The sequence below is a fragment of the Protomyctophum parallelum genome (genome assembly GCF_964188405.1).
Source record: "Protomyctophum parallelum genome assembly, chromosome: 2".
In the NCBI taxonomy this organism is placed as follows: Eukaryota; Metazoa; Chordata; class Actinopteri; order Myctophiformes; family Myctophidae; genus Protomyctophum; species Protomyctophum parallelum.
Genome location: NC_139699.1, coordinates 28,989,986 through 29,009,612, shown reverse-complemented (window position 1 = coordinate 29,009,612; position 19,627 = coordinate 28,989,986). Strand labels below are relative to the sequence as shown.

General features: G+C 46.7%; 2 protein-coding genes across 2 annotated transcripts in view; one reads left to right on the top strand and one right to left on the bottom strand.

Moving 5' to 3' along the window:
- LOC310876471 (cytochrome c oxidase subunit 5A, mitochondrial-like) overlaps window positions 1–19,627 on the top strand; it is a 217,592-nt gene that overhangs the window by 168,191 nt on the left and 29,774 nt on the right. The window lies entirely within an intron of this gene.
- trip4 (thyroid hormone receptor interactor 4) overlaps window positions 1–19,627 on the bottom strand; it is a 78,137-nt gene that overhangs the window by 37,871 nt on the left and 20,639 nt on the right. The gene's annotated exons all lie outside the window — the stretch shown is intronic.

Genomic DNA, 19,627 nt, shown 5'->3' with positions numbered 1-19,627 from the left:
AATTCAATAAATAAAAAATCTGGGACATTGTCAGTAAGTCCAACTCTCTCCTCCTCTTCCTTATCACAATTATGCATAATATAGTGTCATCACATTCCTGTCTGTTGCACCACTACATAAACGGACAGCATCCGCCCACAGCGACGTGCATGCACACGTACAGAGGCCCTAGGAGAGACCACAGCTTATAGATTGCTCTGTCAGGTGAGAGAGAGAGAGAGAGAGAGAGAGAGGTGGGAAATGACTGACATTTCATGACAATGGAGTCATCTTTTCGCTCATACAATTTCCTCCAGCGATATCAGATAGTAGTGATTCCATGATTGCGTCGTAGCTCCATCCAGGAAGCGGCAGCTTTTCATGACAGGCAGTCATCCCCCCCCCCCCCACACACACCTCTTACACACTCACAAGCTCTCTATCTCTCTCTCTAAGGACCGCTGAAGGTTGTGACAAGTTCAGGGATTTTAAGGGATATCAAAACAGCCGGCAAACCATCTGTGTGTGTGTGTACGTCATGACAAACTGGAGAGAGTTGGCAGATATTTATTTCAGACTATACAGTCCATTTCGACTTGGCAGTGATACTGCTTGCTAGTCCGAATTTTGGTCAGCATTTATTGAGGGGACGGGCGGCCCGTTGAGATGCTATCTATCTATCTATCTATCTATATATACGAGTGAGAAGAGCACACTTTGTGTCGGCCAAGTCATAGACAGTGACGTATGCAGAAGTGCCGTTCACGCCTGTGCTGTATGGTGATACATCACCAACTTCACCTATGCGTTCTCAACCCAGCTTTGTAGCTGTTCGCAGTTTCCCTTTCCGTGATGCGGTGGACCGATTACAGAGCACCCGCACAACCTGCCCAGCGCGGAAAAAACAAACAAAGGCCAAAGATAAATCGATTGCTGTCTGCCTTCGGTCAAAAGGTACGCTGTGTGTGTGTGTGTGTCTCACTCGGACATACAATATCCACGGAGAAACAACAACACGGATAGTACAATAGAAATACACATAGGTAAAACGGGATCCAGACGCAATTCCGATGGAGCATTAGTCTGACATGCAGAAACAATGGTTGGACTACCGCTCGAACATGCGCTGCTCCAGTGCTTGCATTTATGGTTAGGTTAGGGATAGAGGTAGGTTGTCGGTCTAATGACCGTCGGACCAAAACACGTGTCGGAACTTAGTACTGCAACCATTCAGTCAACCCATTCTCTGGTGTTGATTTTGACGTAGATTTACGGCACGTCTAATCCAGTGGTTAAGTGCCGATGACGTGAAGTTACGTCATGTGGTCTTTTCAGTGGTTTATGATACCAACATATTCTAGGTGGTTAAACAACAGATACAACAGGAAATGAACCGGAGGTCTAAAATTCGCCTGCCGTCCTCCCTCCACGTTATCGGATCCAGATCTCAGATATCTCAGATTCTTTCCCCAGACTGCGTCCCTGGTCAAAACAAGCGTCATTCAACAGTCCATAATAACCAAAGAACCGATGATCGCGGCCACAAAATGTCTCCTCCGGGTGAAAGAAGAGACGACCGTCTGTCATAACACGCACAGCGTTTTCCTACAAGCGGATCACGTCTCGGTTTCCTTGTGTTCAGTGAATCTGTAAAGCAGTTCTTCTCTAGTGTTGTAAATGGTAAATGGTGCATTTATATAGCGCCTTTATCCAAGATAAACATCACATAGATTACATTCACACACACATTCATACACCGATAGCAGAGGAAACCATGCAAGGCACCAACCTGCACATTGGGAGCAATTTGGGGTTCTTCGACACTATAACTCTGGGAGAGCCTGGGTTCGAACTGGCAACCTTGTGGTTACCATCCGGCCACTCTACCCCTGAGCCCCCACCGCTGCCCCCTTGTGTTCAGTGAATCTGTGAAGCAGTTCTTGAACGTTGTGCTCAGTGAAACGCAGGCAGTCGCCTCGCCGTGTTCTTTCATCCTCCATTTGCTAATTAGCATTTAAGGCTGTGGAATATGCTGAAAATCACCCCTCCCCCTCTCCCATCTAATTGTTTCCATACCACACTAATCAAAAAGGCATGATGTATAGTGGCTGTGTGACGAGTCAGCTTAACTCAAAGAGGTAGACATGTCAACAATACATTATAGACACATCAGAAATGGGAAAAGGTGCTTTATATAGCGCCTTTATCCAAGGCGCTTTACATAGATTGTGCATTACATTCACCCATTCAAACACGGATGCAGGAGGAAACCATGCAAGGTACGACCTGCACATCGGGAGCAATTATGGCGTCAATTCAGCGTCTTGCTCAAGGATACTTCAACGCCAACTCTGGGGGAGCCTGGGATTGAACATCCAGTTACTCTACCCCTGAGCCACTGCCGCCCCATGAAGTGATCATATGCAGCAGAGGTAGACTGTTAAACTGTCAGGGCCACCAGAACGCACCGAAGACTTGCCTGGTGGGGCCAGTGAAAACAACGCCTAGAAAATAAAAACATTAACATCTAATAATGTGCAATTCAGTGTTTTTACCTATAAGTGCATCTGTGTAAAACCTTGTATGCACACTCCATAGAGGCCAAGGAAAAACCTTTGCCCTGTATTTTTCACATCTGCTCTTGAGTCTTTATAGCCCCACCAGGAGGCCGATTTATGTGAAGCCCATTTTTTGATATTTCTGATTTCGTCCAAATTCCACGCTAAATCGGTACACCTGATCTCTATAGTCATGTGATCAAGACGGGTCTGTTTGCTATCTCATATTCCATCCTGATTGGCTAAGATTAGCTTCTGAAGTTTTCAGGAATGCCACAAATCATGAACGCAGCGTCCGATTGTGGTGAAACGCATATTATACAACAGGTCGTTTCGAGGAAGCAATCTGATTGGTTGAAACAGCCTTCTAGCCGTGGTTCAAACGAGCACCACTCCACACCTAATCAAAACAAATAATTCAGCGTTTTCCCAGAGCGCAGCAAACTCGGTGAATAGCCTAGCTAGTTTCTTGGGACATGTGGTCGTAGTGACTACATCATTAAACATCACGTCATTAAAAAAATATGTTTTTTCAGCAATTTTATTAGTTTTAAGGGTAACTTCAGTGATGCTTGCGGAACTCGACTACATCTCATTCCTGACCGCATCACTGTCGTGGCAATAATCACGTTAAACCACACCCTCTCGTGTAATATTGCTTAATTCCCACTAGGCTGAGGAAGAAATACCACTCCTATCCTGGTGGAGATCTGTGCCCCGAAGGGCACTTTTTCTAGTTGGATGTGACACGATACGTCTTGAAGTGAGCTATACCAACCCTGATGAAGACCAGTGGGTCAAAACACAGTTTTGAATCACAGTTCAGTTCATCTGAACAGGGAGAGAATCACAGCCCGGCAGAGATGCCTGTGGCTAATACCAGTAGCTCTGCGGGGTGTTGGGGGAGGGGGAGAGAGAGGTGGAGACAGAGAGAGAGAGAGCACAGCGGCTCCAATAGGTAGACCACATATCCACAATAAAGCCCTACTTCACTGCGGTTTGTACTGTGTGTGTGTGTGTGTGTGTGTGTGTGTGTGTGTGTGTGTGTGTGTGTGTGTGTGTGCATCAGCTCTACACAGATACTCTTTCTCAGTGTGGTCCAAAACACAGCGAGTTAAGAGCAGCAGCAATTGAGGAAAACAACATCATCGACAATAAAGCCAACTATAGCGGTTCAACTGCCAGCGTTGGGCAGCGGGAGCCCAAAAACCTTTTGAGTCTAAAAGCTTGTCAAGCTCGACAACAAGCCAACACTGTTCCCCGCATATACACATAGCTGTCTCTCTGTCTCTCTCTCTCTCTCTCGCCCTCCCTCCCTCTCTCCCTGGCCCGTTTCAGCTGCTGTCGGCAATTAAGGGCAGGAGAGACAAGTAATCTCCTTCTGGGCTGTGGGGCCAGAGCAGAGCAGGCATGTGGAGTGGGCTGTGCAATGTGCATGGGGCTGCTGCCTCAGTCCTCCTGGCCCGGTGCTACTTGCTTGGCTGCACTCAATCTCAGCCCAATAAAAAAGCCCTTCATTGGCAGTGCGGTGCAACCGAGCCAGACTGCCTGGGAGAGCATGTTGGGCTTTTAAAACATGAGGAGGGTGGGCCGTGGGGGATGGAAGCGTAGAGAGGGGAGACAAGAAAACGGATAAAGACAAAAGGGACACGTCGGAAAAAAGAAAGAGATACTTGGATACAAGGACCGAGGGAACAAAGCATATTATAGACGCAGAGATTTAGATAGATACTGTATATAAGCTAAAGAAAAGGCAAACTGCCTCCCACAAGATGTCAAAGAGGAAAAAAAACATGAAATACTGCTTAGCTGAGTCGATCTGTCAAGGCTGTGTTCACCCGGAGAAGGAAGAAACAGATGTGTTCTTTCTGAGCCATAAGCTCGGAAATACACCCCACAGCGGGTGGGGTTGAAAGTGTCAGGAACTGAACTCTGGTCTACGATGTAGTCAGGCCTGTTTTCACCGAATCCATCCGACAAATTAAAGCCCTTTTTCTGGCAACTGTCAAATCTCTACGGCAGCACAGCTTGGTTCAACTACATGCCCCCGTTTGCCTGTTAAGACCTTTAAAATATATCATTTCTTCTCACGATACAGAGAGAAGTCCCTGGACGGGCGCTACGCCAGAATGCTACTGTATGTATGTGCAGCGCTAAATATCAACCAGGATGAACAAGCATCTATATGTAGGACCTGTCACAATTATTACATCATCGCCTGATCGCAAGTATTCCAGATAAATCGCAATTACTTGCTGGAGCAGCCATAAACTACACCGGTTCATCCCGATGTTGTGGGCATCTTTGTAAAGTGTTAGTAAAAAGCAGGTAAAAGAGTAACGTTTGAGCAGTCACTTTCCCATTTAATGTAGTAGAAGAGCCGACTGTTTACACCGCAGATATGTCGTCTTGCCTACAGGAAATGCATCTTAGATATGCACCCACTACATTAACGGTGGTAGTTACAACGGAGCAGATGTGGGTAGTACTGGTGAGCTAGCCAGGATGTATGCAGGATGGAGATGACTGGCCGATGACCACACGATGTGGACCAATGAGCATCTAGAGAGATGTTTGTTGACACGACTGCAGACAGATGCTTTCCCACATTTAACGAGCTAAGCCCAGGCATATTAAACTGTGCATACACTGAACACACTCCACCGGTGTCAAGTTGGAGAGAGTGAACATAAATTATTGAGAGTGTCCAACCTTGGCTATTTCATTTTTACATTATTGGTGCCCTCAATGCAAGGACACGCTCCATTATTGGAAGCTTAGATCCAGAGCTTCTTTCTTTTTTTTAATCTTCATCCATTTTGTTAAGCAGGGATTATGCTGTGATAAAAACTAATGAGCCTGAGTTAGTACTTGCTCAGCCCTCATTGTGAAACGAGTGACAGCTATATAAACCATGGGATGTTTAACCCAAGCACTTCCTCCAATTTACACATTTGAAACAAACCAACAGTTGCTAAACCACGGCCAGATTCTCTGACGTTGGCTATGATGGAGATCGGGCAACTTTGTTTTACTGTCGAGTTCAGTTTAAGTCCATCTGGGGGGCGGGCGACTGGCCCCTGTATTAACGCACAAGGTTTCTTGTCATCATCAGCACTGACTCTACAAATTGTCTTCTAAATCATGACAGTTTTCTGAAAAGCCTATATTTCTATATCACTGGTTCTGAAACTATTTCCATATCAAGAACACCCAGAATGATGTATTGTATTTGGCCCCCCCATCTGAAAATATTTTGTTCCAGGGACCACCCAGAAACAAATATTTGAGTTAAAAACGTTCGCTGGGAAAGATTATAATCAAAAATGTGCACACATTTTCACGATATTGTATAATAAATAGCAGATCTACAAGCTCGTAGCAATACACTCGGTGCCACTCGGTATAGCTTGTAGATCAGCTATTTTTCAACAGCTTAATTTTTATATAATGTTTTACAGTGGTTAAAAGCTAAGAGGTGACACATACGCGTTCTTCCAGGTATTAATGGCTTAACTCATTTAGACCTGAGGTCGATTCTAAAAAAGAAATCTTCTAAATCCTAACATTTTTCGGAAAAACCTATGTTTCTATGTCAGTGGTGCTCAACCTTTTTCACGTCAAGGACCCCCGGAATTATCTGTATTTGGCTGCGGACCCCCATATGAAAATATGTTGATCCAGGGACCCCCCAGAAGCAAAGATTTGAGTTAAAAATGTTCGCTGTGAAAGAATATTCAAAGATTTGCGCCACGTTTTCACAATTTTTCAAAAATAGCAGATCTACAAGGTCGTAGCACGGCACTCTGTGCTGCGCTATGAGCTTGTAGATCTGCTATTTTTTCAATAGCTGAAGCATAATAATTATAATATAATGCTAGAAACACCAAAAGGGCTTCCTGTTCTGAATTGGTTTAAAGTTCTCCTGGTGCAGTATGGTTTATTTTCTAGCTTATTGCTCGATAAACATGGCGATTAAACTTCCAGAAGAAACCTCATTTAAGGGAGAGGAGACGCATTAGCCGTTTAGCTAGAATTACTGATGACAGGTGTAGTGAAGTCATGTGTTTTCACAGCCTGGGGATTTACACAGGGCTACTCGCTCTGTCGCTCAACGCGGTTCCATTTTCCCAGCAGCCATGTTCTTTTTTATGACTTCAACCTCCTGCGGTGTGTTGTGTGTGCCTCGGGCGAAAGGGAAAACAAGAGCGCCTCGCAACAGTCAGAGCCTTTTAGACTCAACAGGCTAAGTGACTGAGTGGCTGGAACCTTTCCCTGTGTAAAGAGGGTTCTCTCTCTCTCTCTCTCTCATGTGCACAGATACGGCTCTGTTTAAAGAGTAGTACAGTGTGCTTGGAAAGCGGGAAGAAAGAAAAACATGTTTTAAGTGTTGCAACATGCGTACAGGAAAAGGTACTTTAATGGAAAAGAAATGGTATTGGTTAGTATTTTGTAGAAATCATGGTTTCTTTGGTAATCTCTGACGGTGAGATATAAACCAAGAACTGATGATGACTAGCCTAGTTTATCAAGGAGTTAGCAGCTCTCCCTCTAGTACTAGTTTATCATGGGGTTAGCAGCTCTCCCTCTAGTACTAGTTTATCATGGGGTTAGCAGCTCTCCCTCTAGTACTAGTTTATCATGGAGTTAGCAGCTCTCCCTCTAGTACTAGTTTATCATGGGGTTAGCAGCTCTCCCTCTAGTACTAGTTTATCATGGGGTTAGCAGCTCTCCCTCTAGTACTAGTTTATCATGGGGTTAGCAGCTCTCCCTCTAGTACTAGTTTATCATGGGGTTAGCAGCTCTCCCTCTAGTACTAGTTTATCATGGGGTTAGCAGCTCTCCCTCTAGTACTAGTTTATCATGGGGTTAGCAGCTCTCCCTCTAGTACTAGTTTATCATGGAGTTAGCAGCTCTCCCTCTAGTACTAGTTTATCATGGGGTTAGCAGCTCTCCCTCTAGTACTAGTTTATCATGGGGTTAGCAGCTCTCCCTCTAGTAACATGATGATGACTAGCCTAGTTCATCATGGAGTTAGCAGCTCTCCCTCTAGTAACATGATGATGACTAGCCTAGTTTAAATATATATTTTGAAAGAATGGTATACATTTAAAACAAGTAATGAAAATAGCTGATCTACAAGCTCGCAATGAGGTGTGCAGTGATGCGTTGTGCGCTTGTAGATCTGCTATTTTCACTAGTTTGGGTCCTTGGGCAAACGTCTAATATCTCTTTTTGGTCTTGAACTGAAAAGTTTGAGTTAGCATAAAGCTTCCTCAACGCGCACGCATGCACGCACGTACCCCATGTGTACAACTACTGCGTATGCTTTTTTTTAAAGACTTCAAAGCAGTTCGAGGAATCTTTGGCATTAAAAGGTTTTTATTTTCTCCCCACCTCCTAGAATGGATTTGCACATGCACACTGCCGTTCACTTCCTTGTTTACGGGCCGACAAAAGTTGCTCTAACTCTAAATCTACGGCGCTTTCCATGGTTTTCATCATAGCGCCGATGTTCTGTGGTCATTTCTGAGAATTCTGACCACCTCATTGGGAATATTAACGCTTCTACAGACATAAAACAAGGTAGCGCGAGGTACTACGGGAAAATTATGGCTCTCGGTTTTGGGGGGTAAAGGAAGGCAGAGCTTTTCAGAGAAAAATCTGCCTCATCTGCGTGGCACTCTAGCGCCTTTAGTATGAAAAAATTACCTTTTTTTTATAGGGTGATATATGTGACCATACCATTAACATCCTATATAAGGTAAAATTTCATAAACCCCTAAACCCCTATATAAATAATTGCTCAATACCAACATCCAGTTAGCAAGTGGTTTCATATAGGCAATATTTTAGGCCAATAAAAAAATAACTATATACCAAATTTCCCACTCCACACCACCGGCTGCCAGACTATAACCACTAAACCAGATGTTTCTTTTTCCAATTCCTGCCAATGCTAGCACTACGGATAACATGGTCACCCACACTGCTTTTGTACAACGAACTACACTACACGCAAGCACACACACACGCACGCACGCATGCACGAACACACGCAACCTTCATTCAATCCCAACCAGGAAACTGGCACAGACACACACAGGGCTCATGGGGGAGCCATTTTGGGGCATCAACAACAAACACGAGCAGATGTTGGAGAGCTGGGAGAGAAATGACAAACATATTGACTGTCTGCTTCATTCCAGCTCATTACCAGTTGGCCCGCGGCAAGGCACTGTGATGGAGAGACATTTAAACTGAAAGAGGTCTCCTTTTTTCTCCTGGTTTAGTGGTATACTGTAGCTGCAGATTAAATTACCGGTAGACCTGGAAGATAAAGGAGAAATGTCACTTATATGACACGTAATGCAGTAAAATGTTAAATGGTTTTATGCAAAGCGCTATACATAGATTGTGCATAGCATTCACCCATTCACACACACATTCACACACCAACCTGCTCATCGTGAGCAATTAGGGGTTCAGAGTCTTGCTCAAGGACACTTTGACACTAACTAGGGGAGCTCACAGGGATCGAACTGGGAAACTTGCGGTTCTCCATCTGGCCGCTGTACCAGCCACTCTACCCCTGATCCACTGGAGTGCAATGGTCTAAGGACATTCTGCACAGTGCAGTCTAGCAGGGGTGCACTTTGGTCCGACGTACTAACAGTCCAACCAACACCCTACCCCTTCTTTTTTATCATTTACAATAGTCCTACTAGACCCCAAGTAATTGCATCTGGCCACAAAAGATCACAGGATCTACTGAATGTGAAGGTAGGGGGCTGTCATACTGTGTGACATAGGCTCAATGTCAGTCTGACACCGTCAGTAGATCCCGTGATCTTTTGTGGCCAGATGTAATTTCTTGGGGTCTAGTAGGACTATAGTAAATAAAATAAAATAATAAATTGCATTTTGTAAAAAAAAATACATATTTAGCCCCATGCTCGAATGCCCCTGCACCAAAAAACAGCTAAAATCCCTAAAACAAAAGCAGCAAAAAAAGATTGTCATGTTGTCAGACGGTTAGTATGTCGGACTACATACGTACAGTATGTGCCCTGTCTAGCAGATGTGGCCACATGTATTTTTCATGCCATCGTAGAGACCTCCGTTTGTCGTCAGTAGCTGAGGGACGCTCACACACACTCACACACACAGGGCTGAATGCATTCTACACACGGCTGCAGAAATCACATGCTGTCCGACTGACCTCCCTGTCATGGCAAACTGCCCAGCATGGAAAAGGGAGGGTGGGGAAGCAGGAATGTGTGTGTGTGTGTGTGTGTGTGTGTGTGTGTGTGTGTGTGTGTGTGAGAGAGATACGTGAGTGAGCCTCATGTCGTGTATGCTGTGAGAGAGAGAGAGAAATTGTAGCGTACAAATTGTAGCGTACAAATTGTAGCGTACAAATTGTAGCGTTCAGAAAACGGCTTGTTGCCTGCGAGCAAAAATAGAATTCTACACCTTCTTCACAGTTCTGACAGGAAACACAATACTGTCGAGAGACGAGAGAGAGAGAGAGAGAGAGAGAGAGAGAGAGAGAGTGTGAGGGTGAAGCGGTGGGGGGCGAGGGAGACCGCTGTAGAATATCCACATGGGAAGTCTTGCTTCACTTCCTTTCCGTTGGAATGTGTCCAATACATCTTGTGAATTCCACTCAATAGGAACTGCTCCCGTCACAAGTCACATGCCCATTATGGTCCAGCACTATGGAATGTATGGAATGCATATGCTAATAAAAAACAACTTAATACTTCCTTCCTAAGGTTTATACGAGCATCAAAGCAATATTTTAAATACTTTTTATTAGCATATGCATTCCTTACATTCCATAGGACTGGACCACATATGGACATATGAAATCATCAACATGCAACGGGAGTAGTTCCTGTATTGAGTGAAAGATGTTCTATTTATGATATAAATGAAATATTTAAGGTGACACGTGATCAGAAATCGTGGCCGATTGTGTCATTTTCGAATGATCGGAATTGGATCGTCGGCAAAAAAACATGATCGGAGATTCGGGACGTCACATCCCTACTCCCTAGTATCAAAATTATATCCTATCATATTAGACTGGATATTGTCTGCGAGTTTGGATATTGTACTATTGTCATATGGCATAAGTGTTCTATAAAAATATAAACATACTCAAAATCAAATGATCGGAATTGGATCGGGAGCAAAACAAACGTGATCCCTACTGACATGTGGTCCCGAACACAGAGCAAAGACTGGCAGTGGTCCCCAGCACGGAGCAAAGACTGGCAGTGGTCCCCAGCACGGAGCAAAGACTGGCAGTGGTCCCCAGCACAGAGCAAAGACTGGCAGTGGTCCCCAGCATGGAGCAAAGAAGACGTGCAGTGACGGTTGGCCAATCCGGACCACAATTCAGAATCACGCCTCTGGGAACCAGGCCGTTCCCAGTACATCTGGGTACATCTCCACCCCGTGCTGAGTGAGTGGGGTGGGGGTGAGGAGGCAGAGCACAGATCATAATGCCTGGCCAATTATCAGCAGCAGGGTGTGTGTGTGTGTGTGTGTGTGTGTGGGGGGGGGGGGATCTGGGAGGGAGGAGTGAGAGATTATGTGGAGAGCGGATCGATAACAGCAGTCAGTTTCTAATGAGTGGAAGGATGGCTCGGAGTCAAGCAGATGGAAATCCTTCCTGCTGTGCCCCGAGGCGCTCTAGCTTCTCTCCCTCCATGCTGACAACAGACAGTGGGAAATTATAAACTCGCAGCCATCACCGCCATCTGGTGGCTGAGCGTATACTCGAGGACCGCCAGCCATTTATATCAACGGAGTTTCCCGCTAATGTTATTAAACACTCACATAACTGAAGTAAGGCCACCTACCACACAAGCCGAATTCAGGTCAAAAAGAACAAAAAACGTCTCTGTACGTCTGTCTGTCTGTATGTACGTACGTGTGTACGGCTGAAATGCACGTAACTCGAGAACTGTTCGCCCCACCGACTTAAAATTCGACAAACGCGTTCCACACCCCTAGGAGTGTAGTGCCCGGTGTCGAGTCGGTCGGACACACGGTTATCCAGAACCGCCACAAAAGGCCTCTGCCCGGGCTCTGGACAGGGCCCTTGCCCAAGCTCCATAAATGGAGCTGGCCTGTTCTGACATCACAACACTCCATATTTGGGCATGCCTGACACAGAACTCCATATATAGGAATAAAGGGACACAGCGTGACAGTTAACTTGACTGGAGCTGTGTTTATTTTTCTTCTTTCATACATACAGCACACTTCTACCGGTGCGGTCTCGTTCTCTGTGCTCTTGCTCCGTCTTTAGATAATTCATTCGTCACTGGAGGCAGATTTACAAGCGCGAGGGGCAGAGGAACCTTCACCGGCCCCCCTTTAACCCTTTAACCACCCACAGCTGCCACAGCAGCACAGGACAGCGTAAATCCTGTTCCTGACCCTCTCGGCCATGTGTGCATGCGCTCCTCTGTGCAAAACGCAGGCAAACGGCAAAGCAAGGCGGAACGACAGGCTTTGATCGCCAAGCGTAAAAATACCACGGGATTGCAACATTACAACCTACATAGTTCTTAGCCTGCTAGTCTAAGATTAACAGCCATAGTGCTGCTGCTGTTCTGTTCGACAGACTGATTCCTCCACCTAGTCTCAGATTAGCAGCCGTATTGCTGTTCCATTTGATAGTGCTGTAAAATACACAGGATTTCAATGTTACAACCTACAGTAGTTCTTAGCCTGTTCTTAGCAGCCGTAGTGCTGCTCTGGTTGTGTTCGACAGAGATTACTCCATCTAGACTATGATTAGCAGTCGTAGTGATGCTGCTGTTCTGTTCGACAGAGATTCCTCTGTCTTCTACATCTGCCTCTCTTTCTTCTGAGGAGCTTTGTGTTGTTGGTGGGTAGCCCTTTAATTTATGACCACTCTGCGACTGTGCAAATGGACACACACACAGGCGCATGCAGGCGGGGCGAGCAGGAACATGCGCGCAAGCACGCACACACGCGCACACACACACACACAGGCACACACACACACACACACACACACACACACACACAGGATGAAAGGCCAGTCACACAGCCTGCACACATGGTTTTACAGCCCTGGTGGAGGAGGGAATGAGGAGAAACCCTCTAACATGTACAGGTCCCAGCAGTGGTGGGAAAAGTACACACATGTTGTTACTTAAGTAAAAGTATCAATACTGCAATGTAGAAATGCTCACAGATATACTTACTCGAAGAAGTAAAAGTCCGGAATTCAAAATTCACTCGAGTAAAAATACAAAAGTATCTGTATCAAAATGTACTTAAAAGTAAAATACAGTGTGTCAACCTAGCATCATTCAACGTCTCCTAGCAACCTAGCATCATTCAACGTAGATTTATCTGTCTCCTAACAACCTAGCATCATTCAACGTCTCCTAGCAACCTAGCATCATTCAACGTAGATTTATCTGTCTCCTAACAACCTAGCATCATTCATATGTTGGTTTATCTGTCTCCTAGCATCATCCATACGTTGGTTTATCTGTCTCCTAACATCATTCATACGTTGGTTTATCTGTCTCCTAACATCATTCATACGTTGGTTTATCTGTCTCCTAGCATCATTCATACGTTGGTTTATCTGTCTCCTAGCATCATTCATACGTTGGTTTATCTGTCTCCTAGCATCATTCATACGTTGGTTTATCTGTCTCCTAGCATCATTCATACGTTGGTTTATCTGTCTCCTAGCATCATTCATACGTTGGTTTATCTGTCTCCTAGCATCATTCATACGTTGGTTTATCTGTCTCCTAGCATCATTCATACGTTGGTTTATCTGTCTCCTAGCATCATTCATACGTTGGTTTATCTGTCTCCTAACATCATTCATACGTTGGTTTATCTGTCTCCTAGCATCATTCATACGTTGGTTTATCTGTCTCCTAACATCATTCATACGTTGGTTTATCTGTCTCCTAGCATCATTCATACGTTGGTTTATCTGTCTCCTAGCATCATTCATACGTTGGTTTATCTGTCTCCTAGCATCATTCATACTGTAACGGTTTGTTATAGATCATGGATCTGGGGTGCCAGCCAGGCAGTTGTATCCTGACAAAATGTTAGTTAAATAGGGTAACCGTTGCATAAGGCTGTGCAGCATACCGTGGTCCGCACCACACTGCACACCCTGTAGAGTCACTTGTAAACACAATAAACACAGACACGGTAGAGTTGCAGTGAATAAGTTGTATAATGAAAGGTTCACAGCACATAGGTTCACAGTTCACAGTTCAGTTCAGTATTCAGTTCCCATACAGTTCCAGCTTATATCCAGCCCTTGCACAAACGCAAAACCCGACCGCTATGTGTCTCGTACCCCGCACGTTATCCGTTCCCAAACCCCTCAGCTGTTCTGTTGTATATCCACGTTAGTTACTCACTCACGGCCGTACAAGTGTGGTGGTTAAATCCCCACTGTTCCAAGGTGTCCTCCTTACGATCCAAGCGATCCCCGGGGAGTCCTCTCAGTGTGATATCCTCTCCATTATGACTTGTCGTCCAAAAGATAACGTTTCGTGCGCGCAACGAATGATAAACTTTAAAGGGTTACAAACAAACAAAGCGTAACCGCGAGTCCCATAGACACCTCCAGCCTTCACCGCTGTCACAGCTGACAGCACTTCCTCCTGCCGCTAGCCAGGTGCGTGACGTCAGGGCATAAAAAGACGTATCAGTCTGGAGTGTAACTGACGGCACAGATGGGCGTGCGTGGTGTGCGTGCGTGCGTGCGTGGCGACGCTAATCGCCACATTCCTCCCCCCTTGGAAAAAGACGGCTACGGGGAGACGTCCACTCTGAACTTTCATTTGGGAATCCCAGAAACTCTTCAGAATCACTGTCCTCCTCGAAGATCTCAAGGATACGGCGTCCTTGAGCCTTCTCCTCCTCCCCCTTCTTTTTGAGAATAGTGTCATCAACAGCATTCTGGGCATAAGGAAAACCCAGGAAATCTTCGGAGTCACTTTCCTCATTGAAAATGTCGAGAACGCACTGGCGTTGAGCCTTCTCCTCCCTCTCTTTTTTGAGATGAGTTAGGTGACCAGCCTTTTGGGAATCAGGAAAACCCAGGAAATCTTCAGAGTCGCTCTCTTCTGCAAAGATTTCGAGGACTCGCTGCCGTTCTTGGGCCTCCACCTCTTCTGCGGTGGGGTAACAGGGTTTCAGCCGCGAGACGTGAACGGTTTTCCTGCCCTCTCCATTGTCCTCTCTCGCAATTTCCACATTGACAGGGCCCATTTTTCGAATGACCCTGAAAGGACCATGCCACCTAGCGGCTAACTTTGCCGCAAAGGCAGTTTCCTTCTTGGAATTAGGGATGGGTACGCAACCAGACCCTGGCATTGTCCTCGAATACTATGTCACGGTGTTTGCGATCATAGTTCCTCTTCTGTCGCCGTCGTCCCTTGATAAGGTTGTCTTCCACAAACTCCTTCATGTTGGACAGTTCTGCCGTTTTGGGGTAAGCTGGAGAATCAGGGTCCATGTTCCTGGGCAATAACAGTACTTCCAGTGGTCCTCGCAAACTCCTGCCCAGATTCAGGTCCGCCGGAGTCACTCCTGTGGATTCATGGACTGCAGAGTTTATGGCGAAGCGGAAATCAGGCAGGTTCTTGTCCCAGGCTTTATGATTTTCTCCCACATAAGACGCGATCATGACCTTCAGGGTTCGATTTATCCTCTCGGTGAGGTTTGTCTGCGGGTGGTAAGCTGTAGTCATCTTGTGACCCACATTCCAGCTCTTGCAGGTTGCGCTGAATACCGCAGAGACAAACTGTGATCCCTGATCCGAAAGGAGATAGTCCGGAACCCCCCAACGGGTCAAGATGTCCTGCGTGAAGAATTTGGACACTGTCTCGGCTGTGGCTTTCTTCAAGGGGAACAACTCTACCCAACGAGAATAGTAGTCCACGAAGACCAACAAGTAGAGATTACCTGCCGTACTTCGGGGAAAGGGCCCCATAAGATCTACGCCCAGCATTTCCCACGGCCTGTGGACAACTGTCTGCTGCAACATTCCAGCCACCTTGCGACATTCTGGTTTGTACCTCTGGCAAGTTTGACAATTCTGAACAAACTCCCGGACGTCTCGGTTTATCGTCGGCCAGAAAGCGAGCGCTTGCAACCTCTTGTAGGTTTTAAATCTCCCCAGGTGTCCGGCTATGGTGTCCTCATGGACACAACGAAGCAGATCCTGTCGTAGTGAGGCAGGGATATATACCTGGTACGAGCTTTTATAAGGGAGCGTAACCACTCTGTACACCTTGTCTTCCAAGATGGTGAATGCAGTGGTCTCATTGACCTTGACCTCCCCTTCATCCATTACTCTCCGGTAAAGTTCTTGTATTTCCTCATCCTCCTGCTGCGCCTTCCAGATTTCCTCGTCAGAGATGGGGATCTCCCGGACGGACTCCTTTTGGGATGGCTGCATGATTGCACAGGTTGGGGAGAAGGTGTAGGGTATCTCCCCTGGAGCCCGGGACAGGGCATCCGGAACCACATTGTACTTGCCCTTCCGGTACTCCACAGCAAAGGTGAACTCTTGGAGCCTCAGAGCCCACCGCATGAGGCGTGAGTTGGTCCGTTGCGATTTAAAGACCCACACCAGAGGGGAATGATCCGTCACGACGGTGAAAAGCCTTCCCTCCAGGTAGTATCTCCATTTCTCCAAGGCCCAAACTATGGCCAAACACTCTTGCTCAGTTGTAGAGTAGTTTCTCTCTGCCTTGTTGAGGCTCCGGCTGGCATAGGCAAGAACTTCCTCCGATCCCAACCCGGTCTGCTGCACCAGAACTGCTCCCACCCCAACGTCACTGGCGTCTGTGTAGACGATGAAGGGCAGCTCAAAGTTCGGATGTCCTAAAATGGGTGAGGACACAAGATGGGTTTTGAGGATCTCAAAGGCTCCTTGACACTCCTCTGTCCATTTGAACTTGACCCCTTTCCTCTTCAGGTGGTTCAATGGCTCTGCTATGTGTGAAAAGTTGGGCACGAAACGGTGGTACCACCCCGACATGCCCAAGAACCGTTGTACAGCCTTAAGGTTGGTAGGGACAGGGTACTGTTCCACAGCCCTGGTCTTTTCAGGGTCCACTTGGACTCCAGCAGCGGAAACCACATGACCCAGGAACTTCAGGGATGTCTGAAAGAAGCTGCTTTTCTTCATGTTGACCGTTAGCTTGGCCTCCCTCAGCTTGTCCAATACTGCCTGGATGTCATGGTGATGCTGCGCCCAGGATGAGCTGTAGATGATAATATCATCCAAGTAAACGAAGCAGAGGTGACCTTTGAGTTCCCCCAAAGTCTGCTCCATGAGCCGTTGAAAAGTGGCTGGGGCATTTTTAAGGCCAAAGGGCATGACCTTGAAGTGAAACAGCCCAAAAGCACTGACAAAAGCAGTCTTATCCTGGCTTTCTTGATCCATTTTGCATTGCCAATAACCGCTGTTCAAGTCAATGCTGGAAAACACCACAGAGCCTGCAAGTGATTCCAGAATCTCCTGAATGGTGGGAAGAGGATAGGCGTCAGTGTGGGTGAGGGCATTCAGCTTGATGTAATTCACACAGAATCGATAGCTCCCATTTTTCTTGGGGATCAAGACGACAGGAGAAGACCATGCCGAAGAAGAAGGCTCTATGACGTCCGCAGCAAGCATTTCGTCTATGAGCTCTTTCATGATCTTCAGTTTCGACGGTGAAACACGGTAGGCCTTCTGCTTGATGGGCATGTTTTGGGTCACAAAGATCTTGTGTGTGAGCACCTCTGTGCACCCTAGAGCTGATGTGCATACATCTCCATTCCGCTGAAGTTGAATACGGAGTTGGGCCTTTCCAGATTCATCTAGCTGAGCATTCTCTGTGGCCTTTTCCAAAAGCTCTAGGTCCTGGTCACCTGCCCGAGGCGGAGGTAAGCGTGGGGCAACTGCAGTAAAGAAGCACGCTCGGCCTGGTGCTGGTTCTTGGGGTGACATGGCAAGGAAGGAGTACTTTACAGTGTCTTTGAACCAGTAGCTATTGCTGGCAACGTCCACCTGTACACCACTGGCACACATGAAGTCCAGTCCCAGGACGACGTGAAAAGCCAAGGTCTCAGCCGTAAGGATCACTACAGGGATAGTCCATGAGCGGCGCTGCATGGTAATTTTTACCTCTGCCCATCCCAACGGCTGCCGTGGGCTCCCGTCTGCCAAAAACAGAGGTCCTTCCGACCACTGATTAAGCTTTCTGCTCTTCCCAACGATGTTCTTCCAGATTTCTTCATTAAGCAAGGTATAGGTCAAACCAGAGTCAAGGATTCCATTAACCTCCACCCCTACAACAGAAAGAGGCACAAGCAGTTGCTGTGGATGGAAGGCAGAAGCCACGACACAAGAGGAAGTGTCCGGTACAGTGGCATCCCTGTCCGTAGTCGGCCCAGAATGAGAGACTGCATGGGCAGTAGGGGGAGTAAAGGAGGAAGTCTGTGGTTTTTTATCCCATTTGTTGGTTTTTCCTTTTTGTGCCGTATTGTTGGGACATGAGGCAGGGGAATGGGCACCCTTACAATGCCAGCAGTAGGACTGAGAAGGATTTTGTCCTGTAGAATTGGAAGCGGAATAGTCAGAGCCTTTACTCATAGCTTGACCTCTCTTATCCTGCATCCTTTTTTGTTTCTCTTCATCCTTTTCCAACTGTTGACCTAGACGCACTAGTGCATCTACCGAGGCCACCCGGCTGCTTCGAAGTTGACTGGCCAGTTGAGGGCGAGCATTCTTCAAGATCATTTGGATGGTTTTCTCCTCCGTTATATCAGGCCTCCAACGCAACAGTAGAGACCTGTATGAGTATGCAAAATCCCTAATGCTCTCCTCCCCCTGCACTCTGGTTCTCACCCGCTCTTCAAGTTCATCCGCATAATCTTCGGACAGAAAAGCTGCCAGGAACTTATGCTCAAACTCGACCCAAGTGTGAATGTCCTTGCGTTCGACATCCCACCAGTCCCGAGCGGTGCCATATAGCACGTTGCGCAGAGTGGCAAGTAGCTCCCCATTGTTAAGTGGGTTTAAGGCAAGAAAATCATTACTCTTCTCCAGGTAACGGAGGGGGTCGCTACAATCCTCCCTTCTCCTGAATGATGGGAACTCCAGTTTCACAGGGCTTTGTCCGAAAAATCGAACTCTCCCCTCAGTAGTCGAGGCAACTGGAGCATCGCCCGGAGCTGAAGATGCTACTGCTTCCGAACTGACCTCTTTCCGCATTGTGGAACACAATGGATGTGGTTGGCTTCTGGCCTGTAATATCTCAGGCGCAAAACCGTCAACAAGAGGTAAAGTTTGGACTTTGGACCTGGAAAGAGTGGAAGAAGCGCTTTGTTGTTTCAGACAAGTCACCTCTCCGACCACCTCTTTGAGTTGCTTTGAACATTCCGATAGCTGTTGTGAACAGTTAGCCATGGTTTCATTCAGGTGATTGGCAGTCTTTAGGAGGGGTAATAGTGCGACGTCCCTGTCCTTTCCAGAGTCCGTGAGAAATTGTTTCAGCTTCCAAGTTAAGTTTAGGTTCATTTCCTTCCTTATATACTCTGCTTGGAGATCCAACATTTCCTGCAATTGTTTGGCTTTTTGTTTTTCCATTTCCTTGAGTACATTTGCAAAATTATCCAATCCATCCCTCATTGTTTCTCTGAGATTTTGGAAATCCTCCTGGAGTTCATTTGTTTGAGTTTGCTGTAGCTCATTGGTTTGCATTGGAGCATCCCTTGTTTCAGTGCGCCCCCCCAGGTCAAATAATGGGCCCCGTATTGACCGTTGTGGCTGTACATTATCCCCTGGGGGTTCCGCTGGGGAAGCATTGGGTGGGGAACTGGGGAATGTACCCGCTGGAGGTGTTTTGTTTTTCCTCCTCACAGTAGGCTGTGGGGGCATTGGGTGGGCGGGGTAATTGGGTGAGTTAGAGGCTGTGGGGGGGGTTGGGTGAGTTAGAGGCTGTGGGGGGGTTGGGTGAGTTAGAGGCTGTGGAGGGGTTGGGTGATGCCATCACCGGCAT